This window comes from Mytilus californianus, unplaced genomic scaffold (assembly GCF_021869535.1).
Source record: "Mytilus californianus isolate M0D057914Y unplaced genomic scaffold, xbMytCali1.0.p SCAF_8, whole genome shotgun sequence".
NCBI lineage: Eukaryota > Metazoa > Mollusca > Bivalvia > Mytilida > Mytilidae > Mytilus > Mytilus californianus.
Window position 1 is genome coordinate 28,748,921 of NW_026262734.1, and position 16,467 is coordinate 28,765,387.

A 16,467-nucleotide genomic window follows, 5' to 3' on the forward strand; every position below is an offset into this window, starting at 1 on the left:
TCCTTATTGGAGATAAGTCCGCGAGAAATTTAAACCTTCTCCGTCAAACGTCAAAACACTCGAAAACCAGAAGGCGTAAGGGCCAAGAGGCTTTATCTTTCTTGGAACGAGACCTTGACAGGGGTCTTAAGGTCAAAGAAAGGGTCTTTGTTATATTTTCAGCCTGAGAACGTGGGGTTGGATGAAGCCGAAAAAACAAAAAGTTAGATACAAGTGTGAGTAGGGAAATGTTTTTAACATCAAGCATCAACTTCCAAAACTTTTTACCAAAAATCGACGATCCCTACCATAGAGAAATAATCCCCATCACAGGTTAAAGAAATATTAGTTGTTTTTTGTTGTGTATTTGTGTATTTGCTATTGGACTCATTGGCATGTGACCTTATTAAAGGTAACAGAAATCAAATGTCAAGGCTACATCTGTCAAACTGGACACAGACATTTTTGTAAAAAAAAAAAGCACAATCGGGAGTAGGACAAAATCGTTATCATTTCAGATCAGACGACTATTACAGTATCTTAAGATCCAAGACTGCGAAAACATTTTCGCTAGTTAGCGGGACATTAACACGTCATATAGGTCAACCAATTCGCGATGATGACCGTGAGTATCGATTTCAGTCATTTCCCCTTGAAACTCTATTGGAGAAGAGATGCGAAAGATATCAAAGAGACATTCAGCATGCCTAGGTTTTAGTAAGGAGCAGAAAACTGTTATGAATTCCGCATAGTATAAACAAGCACGAGCGTAACGTATAATTTGAGGTATGTAAACGCCAAAGGAATAACAGACAATGATTTCAACCGACAAAACAATGCATGGTAACAAACGAAAAACAACAGTTTACAAAACACTACATCGAAAACTAAAGATTAAGCAACATAATTTTAAAACTCAATCAAAAACCAGGTGTGATTTGAAATGCTCCTGCATAATAAGCAGGTCCTGCTCCACAAGTGACACCAACCGCGTTTTGATGGCGAGTACAAATTCGGTGATAAGTTTTATTCTGTGATGTCATAATTTAGGAAAGAGGACACGAAAGTGGCTACGACAATTGAAACATATCCGTGGTCATATGCGACATATATTTTCAATAGGTGTATTTGGTTATTCTTTGTTAGCTTCTCGTGTATTCAGTTATTTCTACTTTCTTGGCTTTCAAAGTTTTGGGCTTGAGCTTTCAGAGTGAATGTAAAACAATGAAAGTACTATATTTAAAAAATGTATAAAGAACAATTTCCATTCAATATTAATCTCTTTAATAGACGAAACAAATATGATAGAGAAATCAAACTGATCAGAATTCAATTCTCTCCTTTTTATATCGATCAGTGGTATAAACAGAAGTGTATAGGGAGTAGAATTGCACAGTAAATGCACAAGAAAAGCATTGTATATAAAGATTCTTGGTACATTAATGTACAAAAGTGACTTAGAGATTGGGTTTGCGTTTTGTTCGTTTGACCGACTTTTCAAAGATTTTAGATTAGAAATTTATTCCTAGTCGTAAACATTTGTCCTTATTTTTCCATTCGACAAATACAAGAATAGAGATCAGATGACCCAATTTAAATTTATGTCATTCATACGATAGTATTCGCTGCAACAAAATACTTGAGAAAGATTTTAATTTTTAAATGATCGATTATCTGGAGGCAAACATCCTAATTGCAACATGGTTTTTATTTATTTAGATGCACTTACATGAGTTCTGATTTCATACAAAATTTCATAAAAATTTAATAACATCTATATAACGTAAACGCCTTAAATCAATAATAATCGATGTTGAAATAAAATTGAGAATGGAAATGGGGAATGTGTCAAAGAGACAACAACCCGACCAAAGAGCAGAAAACAGCCAAAGGCCACCAATGGGTCTTCAACAGAGCGAGAAAATCCCGCACCCGGAGGCGGGCTTCAGCTTCCCCCTAAACAAAAATGTGTACTAGTTCAGTGAAATTGGACGTCAAACTAAACTCCGAAACATATAAATGAACTAAAATTTAAAAAAAACATACAAGACTAACAAAGGCCAGAGGCTCCTGACTTGGGATAGGGGTAAAAATGCGGCGGGGTTAAACATAGCATTAATAGAATCCCACAATGTTTAATCTATTAGTATACGAAATGACTATACCACAAGTTTAAGTCAACCCAGGACGAGTTGCATTGCAGGGTATAGAAAAGATATACATTCGGTTTATTTAAAAAGTTTCAGTAGATATGAAAAATGCAAAGTCTTTATACGATCAGATGATGGTGAAAAAAATGGGTTGAGGTGTCGGAAATGGGTCTTATAACACTTCTATAAAAGCTACGGCACATAAATGTAACCCTTCAGTCAGATAACAAGGAAGGGAAACACGCTAATATAAATGACTGCTTTTTAAAAACCGATGGAAGAGATGCAACAACGGAAACAATTCAAACATACATCAATAGAAGTTACAACAAAACAAAATTCTGAGCAACCTCCGTGGAAGTAATCCCTACTTGCATTTCAGTCAGTCAGGTTATAAGGGAAGTAAACATGCCTAAACGACTAAACTCTGCCCAAACATGCATCAGCAGTCAAATATAAACGGTAATAACTGTCCTTTCTTAGATTTAGATATTTCAGTTTTACACGGGGAACTCTGCACTAAAATGTACGACAAAAGGGACGATTTTTCGTTCCCTATTGTTAATTTTCCTTTTTTGGACGGAGCTGTTCCTTTGGCCCCATTTTACGGTGTTTATATATCGCAACTCGTTCGCTATGCCCGTGTCTGTTGTGACGTTATGGCTTTCAATGAACGTAGTCTATGTATTACTGGTAAATTATTAAGACAGGGATTTCATTACCAAAAATGATTTAAAACCTTCACAAAATTCTTCCATAGATATAAATATTTGGTTTGGAAGTTTGATTGTACCTGTAGAAAACTTATTTCAAACGGGTAATCTTATTTTTTACGGAGATGTTGTTTACCGAGTCCGGAAATATAGATACAATCAGCTTAAACTTATCGATCCTTTAAATACTTTTTTATATATATACATATGCACATGTATGGCTCTACAATCTGTCGATACCTGTATCTTAGCATTGCACAAGGTCATGTTTTTCTCTGACTGTTAATGACGTTTTTACACTAAATCCATTGGATGTTGGATGTGTACTGATTGATATTTTAGTCTTAGATGCATGATTTTTTTATTAGTTGTTATCGGTTTTGAAATAACTGTCAGTAACTGCGAGTACTCGCAGGTCATTTTGTTGTGGAGATATATGAGTACCCTGCCACGTCCACTCTGTTTTTTTTTTTAGATGTATTTCTGATTTGTATCCATCTGATGAGTTAAGTCCTTTTCAACTGATTTTTATAGCTTGTTCTTATGCTGTACTGTTACACCTCTGTCCCAGGTAAGAGGGAGGGTTAGCTCCTTCAAACTAGTTTAACCCTGCCACTTTCTGTATGTGCCTGTCCCAAGTCAGGAGCCTGTAATTCAGTGGTTATCGTTTGTGGCTGTATTTCATATTTGTTTTTCGTTCATTATTTTGTACATAATTCAGGCCATCAGTTTTCGCGTTTGATTTTTTTTTCATTTGACTTTTATAGCTGACTATGAGGTATTGCTTTTACTCATTGTCGAAGACCGCACTGTGATCTATAGTTATTAATTTCTGTGTCATTTGGTCTCTTGTGTATAGTTGTCTTAGTGGCAATCATACCACATCTTCTTATTTTTATATCAGCGGTGGCAACTTTTTGAAAATGATATCTGATGAATATGTTCGCATAGTATTATGTTAAGCCAATTCTATTCAAAACGCCTATAGCATTCTGATCAAATCGTTCACAATATCAATAAGAATGATAAAATAATATGATCATCTTATGTGATTCTAATTTGTTTTCATTATCAATTTTTTTTCCAGAACGTTTTCTTTTGAACTTTAAATCATTAGCGTCTTTGTGGAGAACGTGTCAAACATTGAATAATTATTTCAATGCGCGAGGTTTGCAAGGACGATAATTGTTTGTGTGTCTATCGATTACCAACTGTTTGTTGACATATAAGTTTAAATTTCCCCATATTTGTTTCATAAAACTTTAATTGATATGATATATTTAACCTTATAGGTTAACAAATATTAAAAGTGATAACTAATTGAAACACTTGACACACAACTTTTTGTGGTATGCATGCTAAAGGACAATAACTTCGTAACAAATTTTGTTTTCATAGCGTCACAGCTAGAGCAAAATGTATATTCTATACATAATTAATTGCATCCTTCTTTATCCCTTATTATACTTGGCAAGAGTTTTTTCAAATGAGAACCTTACACCTTTTTCTATAATCAATGTTGGTTATAAAGTCTTTCCCAGTACCAATCGGGACACCTTTCTGTATTTCTATGTTAATTCATTATTTTCGTCCACTTTTCGAAACTAATTCAAGACAAAAGTACGCGAATTATCAATATAATCTTTGGTATCAAGTGTCAGACCAATCTTGGTGGAAGTTATCCCTACTTGCCTTTCAGTCAGATTGTAAGGAAAGAAAACACGCATTAACATGTGAAAACGACTAAACTTTGCCTAAAACATGCATCAGTGGTGGCAAATATTTAAGGATGTTCGCTCCTCTTGTTTTTTGAATTTTTACCAGATTTTCGGAATCCTCTGGTTTTATCCATGTTTTGCCATTAAAAGAAATTGTTCACTAACCCCTACTTTTCTTTTCATAATTGTATTACATATAGTTTTAAAAGCCATATTGGAAAATTTTATAAAATCCTTGTTATGTTTTCATAGTTGTTAAAAGAGAAAAGCGGACAATGTTAAAGGTATGAAAAATCAAGAGAGAATCATTTCCCGCCAAATTTTCTATGGCGTATATCTCGAAAACAAGCACACGGACCCTTCATTTTTTTCTGCTTTTTTAGTTCCTTTATTTATGAAAGATCATTTTATAACAGTCTTATAAAAGGCTTGTTATTTTGAAACAGAGTAGCGAACATCCTTAAAAGTGATACCTTTATAGATGAAACAACGGTAACAATTCAAGCATTCATCAACAGTAGAAGTAAAATAACAAAAATACCGAACTCCAAGGAAAATTCAAAACGGAAAGTCCCTTATCAAATGGCAAAATCAAAAGATCAAACACATCAAACGAATGGAAAACAACTGACATATTGACTGACTTGGTACAGGCATTTCCTTATGTAGAAAATGGTGGTTTAAACCTGGTTTTATAGCTTAAACATATCTTAATATATACTTAAACTCTTGACAAATCTTATCCTTTTGATGTTCACACTTTTCAGATACTGTTAAGATCAAAATGACTGTTTAAGATTAAAATTAATTTACAGGTGATACCAAGAAGGATGCAAAAGTTAAAATAAAACGACAAATAACAGTCCACAAATACTACACATACAACTAAACAAAGAACCCAACACAAACTTAGAATAATATCGGGTGCTCCAGAAGGGTGTGTTGTTTCTGATCCACTAGATGCACCTGTCGTGTGGCTCATGATAAGTTGAATTTTTGAGATTAGTCAAACTCAATGGTATCATAAAAGAGCGGAGCAATTTTAAAACCCAAAAGCAAAAAAAAAACTGGCAATGCCATTGCCAATACAAAAACGAAAAAATCCCCAAAAGACAAACAAAAATCTACGAAACACAAGAAGGAAAAACTAAAGACTGAGAAACACGAACTCCACCAAAAATCAGGGGTGATCTAACGGTCCCCCGGAAGGGTAAGCAGATACTGCTTCTTGTGTGACATTCGTCGTGTTGCTCATTTAAGTACATACTCGATGATAAGTTTAATAGGTAGAGCATATTCGAGAAAAGGCGGACGTGACTGTGGTTATTACAATTGATACATAAACGTCGTCTTCTGTGAAACAGGTATTCCATACGGTCAGCCAACTCGTAATGGCGTCCGTAAAATATTCGAGGGATGACTTCGACTTCACCTCTTGGAACTCTTGGTTTTATAAACAGAGGCAAGATAATGGTATTGTGTCTATGACAAGTGAAACTTATATGTGGTCATCTATGTTAAAGATATTTCATAAGGATCAACTAAATCATGATGGTGTCTGTAAAATCTAAGAAAAGATGACGTCAACTTTACCATTAAGTACCCTAGGTTCAAAAGCTTACTTTCAAGCAGCAATCCTCTATCAAGTTAATCATGATAAGACACTCAAGCCGATGAATATTGTATTAACAGTTACTAGCCTACATATTCTCCATATACGTTTTGATAAGCTTCTTAAATAAACTTTCATTGGACCTCATGTTGTCAATTGTAATTTCAAAAATTGTTTCGTGATACAATTAAGTACCTGTTAAGGCTCATTCGATTGAAAGTGGGTACAACTTGCCCAAAGGTAAACCTACAGACAGACGAAATACCTACGTACAGACAGTATATTTTAGTGGAAGTTGCATATAGCCCCAAACAACATCGTTTTTGTTTGTAAATATCATTACATAAACTGCTTGATAAATGAATTAGGTATTGACAATTGATTTGGAAACTCAACATATACCCTCACGACACTTACCAAAGAGGAAATCCTGGATAATCATAGGTCTGTTCTATGTTCCTTTGGAAATTCAACCAAAGATGAAGAATTGGATCTTCCATCACTGTATTGGATACCTAAACTACATAAGTGTCCTTACAAACAACGGTATATTGCTGGGTCTTCCAAGAGCTCCATGAAACGTCTTTCAAAATTATTAACATCTATTTTATCAGCAATCAAAGCCAGGCTTCAAAGTTATTGTGAAACTGCCTATTCTAGAGGTGGCGTGAATCAGATGTGAATACTAAAAAAATCCAAAGATATTTTAGAGTACATACAATCTAAGACTCTCTCATCTTGCAATAGTATTAAAACATTTTACTTTTCTACACTTTACACAAGTATTCCCCATTCCAAACTAAAAGACAAATTGAAGGAGTTGGTATTACTTTGTTTCATTAAAAAGAATGGCGAACGTAGATACAAGTATCTTGTCTTGGGGAGGGATAATCCTACTTTGTAAAGAATCACTCTGATTCAAACAAAAAATTCTCTGAAATTGACATTATCAAGATGCTTGATTTCTTGATTGACAACATATTTGTTACGTTTGGAGGACGTGTTTTTCAACAGACTGTCGGAATTCCAATGGGAACCAATTGTGCCCCTCTTCTTGCTGACTTGTTTCTTTATTATTATGAGGCTGACTTCATACAGAAACTTCTTAGGGAGACAAATAAGAAGTAAGCAATATCCTTAAACTTATCGTTCTGCTATACAGATGATGTTCTCTCACTAAATAATACAAAATTTGGTGACTATGTTGAACGAATCTATCCCATCGAACTAGAGATAAAGGATACTACAGAAACAGTTAAGTCTGCCTTATATCTTGACTTACATCTAGAAATTGACAATGAGGGTCGGTTGAAAACAAAACTTTACGACAAAAGAGATGATTTCAGCTTCCCAATTGTGAACTTTCCATTTCTATGTAGCAACATTTCATGAGCGCCTGCATACGGAGTATATATCTCCCAATTGATACGATATTCCTGGGCTTGTATTTCCTATCATGATTTCCTTGATAGAGGATTGCTGCTCACAAGGAAGCTGTTAAACCAAGAGTTCTAAATGGTGAAGTTGAAATCATCCCTTCGTAAATTTTACGGACGCCATCACGAGTTGGTTGACCGTTATGGAATAACCGTTTCACAGATGATATCGGATATGTTCCTTATGTCATAACTACAATACCCTTCCCTTTTCGCAAATGTGACCTACCGAAAAAAACTATTTACCGGATTTGTAATAACATAAGCAACACGACGGGTGCCACATGTGGAGCAGGATCTGCTTACCCTTCCGGAGCACCTGAGATCACCCCCAGTTTCTGGTGGGGTTCGTGTTGCTTAGTCTTTAGTTTTCTATGTTGTGTCATCTGTACTATTATTTGTCTGTTTGTCTTTTTATTTTTGGCCATGGCGTTGTCAGTTTGTTTTCGATCTATGAGTTTGACTGTCCCTCTGGTATCTTTCGTCCCTCTTTTATTAACTATACACACGCGTTTCAGGAATGAAACATTGTCATCCATGCAAATGATGCATGAGGATCCATCTGAGAAGACAATTGTTTATGGTATATATTATAAGTGCGTCCAGCGGTGGAACTGGTAGTTGGTAATAACATCTTACATACTGTTACACCAGAAATACCGGCTGTCGTTAGACCCCTTCTTCAGTCTTAAATAACGACACCAGAGTAATTTGAATCTAAGCTGATATTTCTTTTGCATTTTAACGATACTGATGATCTTATCTGTTAACCAGCAGAGGTTCTACTGGTAATTCAAATAACATGGATATTGTGTTCAGCAATTTATCGTAAGTTTAAAGTAGTGGTAACCTTTTGCAGGATACGTATATTATGTATATTATGTATCTTTCAGGTCAAACTTTCAAAATTCTTTCGGACATTCGTTTTATTTTCTAAATACATGCCCTTCAGACATTCAGATGAAACTAATAATTGGACAGATGTATATGAATCGGTTTTTTTATACATTGATATAGGAATCGGTTATTTGAAAATGTAGGGTCGCTCCTCTTTGCCGTCCAATTTGTATTAAGGTAATTATACATGAAGTATATGCCTTTACTTCCGAAAAGTTTCTCTGTCGTTTAGCAACTTCGCTATCCTTTGAAACAGTCTTACTTAAAAGGTTGCTGTCTGTCATATTTGTTTTCGTTTATTCATTAAAGTTTACGACAAAAGAGATGATTTCAGCTTCCCACTTGTGAACTTTCCGTTTCTATGTAGCAACATTCCAGCAGCGCCTGCATACGGAGTATATATCTCCCAATTGAAACGATATTCCAGGGTTTGTATTTTCTGTCATGATTTCCTTAATAGAGGGTTGCTGCTCACAAGGAAGTTATTAAACCAAGAATTCCAAGTGTTGAAGTTGAAATGATCCGTTCATAAATTTTACGGACGCCATCACGAGTTGGACCGTTATTGAATATCCGTTTCACAGATGATAACGGATATGTTCCGATTGTCGTAACTACAATCCCGTCCCCTTTTCCCCGAATGTGACCTACCGAATAAGACATCTCCAATTTGTACTAACATGAGTAACACGACGGGTGCCACATGTGGAGCAGGATCAGCTTACCCTTCCGGCACTCCGAGTTTTTGGTGGGGTTCATGTTGCTCAGTCTTTAGTTTTCTATGCTGTGTTGTATGTACTGTTGTTTGTCATTTTTCTTTTTTAGCCATGGCGTTGTCAGTTTATTTCTACTTATGAGTTTGAATGTTCCTTTGTTATTTTTCGCCTCTCTTTTAGCTTAAATCAGGCCGTTAGTCTTTTCGTTTGAACTGTTTCATATTTTGCCATTAAGGTCTTACTAAACGATAATTTCTCTCATTGTTGAAACCTGTATGGTGACCTATAGTTGCTTACATCAACGTCATTTGTCTCTGGTGGATATTCATTTCATTGTCAATGATATTACATCTACTTATTTTTATATTGTAAGTTTGTGTAATTGGTCAATATTGAAAATAAAGATGCCTCACACAAATGATAGCAAATAGTGTTGATTCACAAGTGGTGAGCAGTAAATGGAGTAATCATATTTGTCACACAAGAAGAAGAAGGATAACTCTACAACTTCTTCTGCTTTCCAGTTCAACTATGTTCAAATCTACAGAACTTCTAAAATTCAAACTGACCATTATTCCGTGCGTTCATCGTGTATCGTGCGTGTTGCGTGCGTGTATCTTGCGTGTACCAATCGTGCGCTCATCATTCATCGTTCCGTGTATTTTCCGTGTAACATGCGTACATCGTTTATTCTTAATCGTGTATCGTGCGTGTATCGTGCGCTCATCAATCATTCATTCTTAACCGTGTATCGTGCGTTCATCAATCATTCATTCTTAACCGTGTATCGTGCGTTCGTCAATCGTGTATAACTGTGTACATCAGATAACGTGCATTTGTCAAACGTTCATCTCTTATCGTGTAACGTTCATTCATTGCGGTTTTTATATGATAGTCGGTTATAGAGCTCATCAAAGCTTATATTTCATCTCACGGTTAAAGTAAAATTGAGAATGGAAATTGGGAATGTGTCAAAGAGACAACAACCTGACCATAGAGCAGACAACAGCCGAAGGCCACCAATGGGTCTTCAATGCAGCGAGAAACTCCCGCACCCGGAGGCGTCCTTCAGCATGCCCCATAACAAATATGTATACTAGTTCAGTGATAATGGACGTCATACTAAACTCCAAATTATACACATGAAACTAAAATTAAAAATGATACAAGACTAACAAAGGCCAGAGGCTCCTGACTTGGGACAGGCGCAAAAATGCGGCGGGGTTAAACATGTTTTTTGAGATCTCAACCCTCCCCCTATACCTCTAGCCAATGTAGAAAAAACAAACGTACAACAGTACGCACAGTAAAACTCAGTTTAAGAGAAGTCCGAGTCCGATGTCAGAATAGGAAACAAAAGAAAATAAACAAAATGACAATAATACATAAATAACAACAGACTACTAGCAATTACTGACATGCCAGCTCCAGACCTCAATTAAACTGATTGAAAGATTATGTCTTCATCATATGAATATCAGGCACAATCCCTCCTGTTAGGGGTTTAGTATTATACCGTCATAAAATATATGAGAAGAACATAACCCGTGTCATGCCAACAACTGGTTTTAGAATAAATATGTTGAATTCCGATGCAAAGACCCTATAAGTGAATCAATACTAAAGCCAAAATATGCAATCTTTAATGACCTGACAACAGTATCGTAACTATATCCCTTCTTACTAAGTCTGTTTAAAGGTTTTGTTAGTTTTTGAGGTGAATACTGACATTTTTGTGCTTTGTAAAGAATATTACCATAAAATATTGGATGTGAAATACCCGAACGTATAAGATGTCTGCATGTTGAGTTATATTTACGAATGATGTCCTTATACCGATGATAAAATTTAGTAAATGTTTTGACTAGTTTATGATATCGAAAACCCTGGTGTAACAATTTTTCCGTAATATATAAATTTCTCTTGCTAAAATCTAATACGTTGTTACATACACGAGCGAATCGTACAAGTTGAGATATATAAACACCATAAGATGGTGACAAGGGAACGTCACCATCTAAAAATGGATAATTAACGATAGGAAATGAAAAATCATCTCTTTTATCATAAATTTTTGTATTAAGCTTCCCTTTAATGATATAGATATCAAGATCGAGGAAAGGACAGTAGTCATTGTTAGTATTAGCTTTATTTAAAGTAAGTTCAACAGGATAAATTTCTTTAGTATACATACTAAAGTTGTCATTATTGAGAGCCAATATATCATCCAAATATCTAAAAGTATTGTTAAATTTTTGTATCAGATGTTCTTTCGCTGGGTCTTTGCTGATTTAAGTCATAAATTGTAACTCATAACAATACAAAAACAGGTCCGCAATAAGTGGTGCACAGTTTGTCCCCATTGGAATTCCGATAACTTGACGATATACGGAATCTCCAAAGCGAAAAAAAATGTTATCAAGTAAAAATTCAAGGGCAGATATAGTATCAAAGCATGTCCAATTGACATAGTGTATATATATATATGTTCCGACTTAAAATAAAATTTACATTCATACTTACTTTCTTGTGAACACTTAATTAACTTCATCGTACAGAACGTTCTTACAGATTCATGACTTTTTGTGTAAAATTTATTTATCATCTGTAAACATTTCGTGGTTATTCAGTGAATCTTGGCTGGGACTGACACATTTTAATATAATGATACATGTTCTACGTACAAACAATAACATGATGACATTTCTACGACAGAACAGTTAAAATTGGAATTTCTATTCAACTGAGCGAAATAGGCTTAAAAATATACTGTTGGCCAACTGTTATTTGTTTAAAATATTCTGTCAATTAAAAACAAAAGTGCTTTTGCAAAATTTAGATGTGGGGTAGCTCCACTAAAGATAGAAACTGGAAAGTATGGAAGAAAAAAAGTCCACGAGTAGACATGTGTTGTAGCTCTACTATTGAAGATGAACTTCGTGTCATTTTAAAATGCCAATTATATGTAGATTTAAGACAAATTATGATACATTAAGCTAAACATTTTAATGAACATTTTAACCTATAATTATCAGTATTTAGTATTTAATATCGGCAATGTTGCTGCTATAGTTGCCAAAAACATCAACAATATTTTATTGAAAAGAAACGGCATTTTATTTCCCAGTTCTCAAAGAAAAAAAAGTTTTATTTTCATATAGTACAGGTGGACACTGTAAATTTTAAATGTAAATGAGTAAATATATTGCGTCTTAAAAGTCTCTCGTTATTCTTTTTAAGATTGGTACATACAATGCAAATGTTTTAATGTTTTATGTTTATTTCTGTGATTCTCATTTTATGATTGTATGTGGTGAGACTATATAATAAAATATTGAATCAGTATTGAATTAGCGTTCAACTTGAGTCATTTCTCCAATATTGAACTAGGCTAGATTATAATTCTTCGCTTATTTGGCAAATTCATATTCTACTAAGATATATTCAAACATTTAAGTTTTGATAAATACCATTACAAATATCATTTTGTCTTAGTTTCTGATGGTCACATGCACGTTAGTTTATTCCATTGAGAAAATGCAATATACAAGATTGTCGGGTAAATGTGGATTGCGGATTAAGATGTTAGATGTCAAACTTGAATTAACAAATTAAACTGAGGTGAATTTAACACGAATATGTATTTTCTCTTCAACAGTGTTTTTATTCTCTGTTCTTTATTTTCATTTAAACTAAGCTTAAAATGTTTTGTGGAAAACTGAATAAAAATAAACATTATATGTATTTGAAGGCATTTTTTTAATTAAACAAGTATAAGATCAGTCAAATATATCACGTATTCCTTAAGAAGGATTTTAAATTGAGGAACTTTTTAAACTTGAAATAGTGTTTACGAGTTTAATATACATTCTTTTTTATTTAAATATTTTGATAAAATAGTTAAATAAATGGTATTATCATAACAAGTCTTTATTTGAATGGAATACACATGGAACACTTTCACGGATTCACTTTTCGTTGTGTTCATGGTTGCATATCAAGGACACCGTTTTTAATGTATGTCTAAAAGATTAATATCCGAAAAAATTATTCACAATAGTACTTTGTTAACCTTCTACATGTAGGATTATTAAAGAATGACGGATTTTTTTTACCATGGGGGTATTTTTTGTTCCGTTACTGAGGACATTTTTTGTCCTTTATGAATCCATATGACAAATTCGACTCCAATAAGGATAAATTTTGTCTCAACGAAAAATTGGTAGTTTTTATCCGATAGATTTTTTGTTCATTTTTATCGGATATAAAAGATTGAAAACTACAAACAATTAATTGAAGTTTCGTATGCATCTATCAAGATCCAGCAACTTTTGACTAGTATAAAGGGTTGCCTTGGTTTTAAAGCTCAAAACGGTATTATTTGTTTTGCTTTACATTGGGTTAAATAATGAAATGTATGTTTCAGAAATTTACACAAGTTTGATTTCGGCGTTGACTCCCGGGGACACTGTCGTTTACAGTAAAAGACGAAAATCTACACATGTACGTTCTTATAAAAATAAGTTGTGGTATGATTGCCAATGTTCATAATGATATCATAATTATTGTATTCCCCCTAATAATCAATCTATAATATATGCCACTGGACGTTAAAAGATCAACTAGTAATTCATCCATCTTATCCTTTTTGTTTTGTGATAATTTGCATATCAAATACATGAAACAACTAGCAGATTTTCACTTAAGTTAGAAGGCCGATATTACTGCACATATAAAACTAAACTGGACCCCTGTTGTGTTCACTTATCGTTGCGAAGCTATAGATAGAACGGCGGACCAGTTAAACATAAAACAGGTATTAACATCGATCCCTACGTTTTGATCCCCTCACAAAACAACACTTTATTAATTTCGTGCATCCGTAACACTTTTCTGGATTTACTTTCACTAGGAACGCTCAATGCTAAATATTTGAAAGCCAAAGAATGTATAAAATAGATACCTAGGAGTGTACAGCTATATGACCAATAAAGAACCTATACACATTCACAACATTCTGTGTATTTATGTGTCTGTCCAAAGTCAAAAGCACGTAGTTCAGTGATTTTCGTAACATCAATTCTGTTATATACATGTATTTGGGCTTTTTTTTGTGGCAAGATAGCTTTGAAATAAAGTAGGCCGTTAGTTTGCTCAATTGAATTGTTTCATATTTTTTCATGTCGGGGCGGGGTCTTTAATAACCCTTTTCAGTTTCCGTATTTTTTTCATTATTGCAGGTCGTATAGATATAACTGCTAACATTCCTCTTGATTTGAACTTTCTTGAATAGTTGACTCACTAGCAATTATACCACATTTTCTTATTTTTACATAAGCCTTCAATCCATCAAAGGCCAATTTAGTCTGCTGTAGCTGAAACCTAAGTTTCTTAAAAAAAATCTAAATTCATATACTGACAATTTAAGAAATGTTTGTCATAGATATCTGTTCGTGATATAAGTATCAATATATTTTAGCTATGAAGATGTGTAAACCCTTGAATAAACCTTATTTCTTTGGGCAATACCTACGGGAATTCAAATAATAAAAAACACTATAAGAAAATCAGAATAAACGTGTTTGCAATTATTAAAATCAAGTAAAAAGAAGTGTATATATATATATATATATGTGTGTGTATGACTCGGAGGTGCAATGGAGATCATGAAGTTTGATGGTCACGGGTGAAGTGCGCTGTTTCAACGCTAGAAGTGCGATGAGCTGTTCGATGGTGTGCGATGGTTCATATAACACGGGATATCTAGATTAAAGTCTACAGATGTGCAATTATTATGAGCAGTATGTTTGTTTCCATATCAGTATATAAAGTATTTACTAGTGTTATTGTCAGTTAAAATTGCATACTAGTTGAGAGATCGTCCTATTTGATGTTTTGCATGTGGAAATTATTCTTGCTTCAACATGTATCTTTACTTAATTTGTTCCTCTAATGAGATCCTCATTTACCGTTTTATAATCATAAGAATAGTTTGTGGACCCGTATGTATTTAGGGAATGACACTCCATCGTACGTAAAAACAAATCTTTCGTATATTTCCCGTTCACAGTCCTACGTGTATACATATTTACACCCCAGTTCTATTGTTATACTTCATAGTTTCTATTTCTGAAACAAGTGTAAATTGAATAGATCTATTGTTATGAATAACAATGGATTTTGACCGCAGGGTGTGACGAGCGGGGTTTCTGGAAACCCCTGCTTCTATACATCCCGAAAACAAAGTCCATTGTTATTCATTACAATAGAAATTGATTATTTTTTAAATAGCATGAACATAAGAAATTACTAATAGTGTTCACTACAAATTGTTTCAGAATATTAAAAAACACATTTTAGGAAATTCCAATAGCGAAAAAAATATTAAGCATCTATTTTGAATAAAAAAAATCCTTCAAGGGAAAAATAATTTGAATGATAGCGTTGAAAAACTAAATAAAATTGTTTGCGAGAAAAAAATTTCTGACTCCGAAAAAAAACCATACCCCCCTCTCCCCCAACCCCTTTAAAGTAAAAATGGTTGCTCCCTAAATAATCCTTTGCTTGAAGGTAAAATTTTTGATCCTTGTCATATGTCTCTATTCTAAAGCATTGATTTAAATAAAAACAGGGGTTCTAACTCCCGGCCCCCCTCCCCCTTGGATCCCGGTCGTCGGGTTTCTAATCCAGACACACCTATCCCTCAGTGTGTCCGAATGTTTGTTTATTCTCGAAAGGGGGGGGGGGCTTCTTTTTTTTTTTTATAAAACCGTAACATAAAAAATACAAGGAGCATGATGTATTTTTTGTTTGTGATAAGAATGCACGAAACGGTCAACCTTGAACTTCTGATCCATATTAGCACCAGGATTTAACGGGAATATGCAAAACAGCAACTTTGACATTTGTAAAATCTACTCACTTGTCAAAGTTTGAAAGAACATAGCCAAAGTAAGGTTACTAGTGGGGTTTCATGTAAAAAAAAAGATTTTTATAATTCATGGTTCGATTTTGTCAATAAATATGCTATCCATTGTTTTCCATTTAATAATCAATGTTAACAAATATAGGGTTTAGCTTTGGGGTGTAAGTTAGTTATACACCTCGGGATACGGTGTGTCTGGATAAGAAACCCCTCCGGCCTCCGGCCGTCGGGGTTTCTTATCCAGACACACCTATCCCTCGGTGTATAACTATTACTGAATTTTACTCACAACTCAGAAAGTTGATACCAGCGCGGGGTATG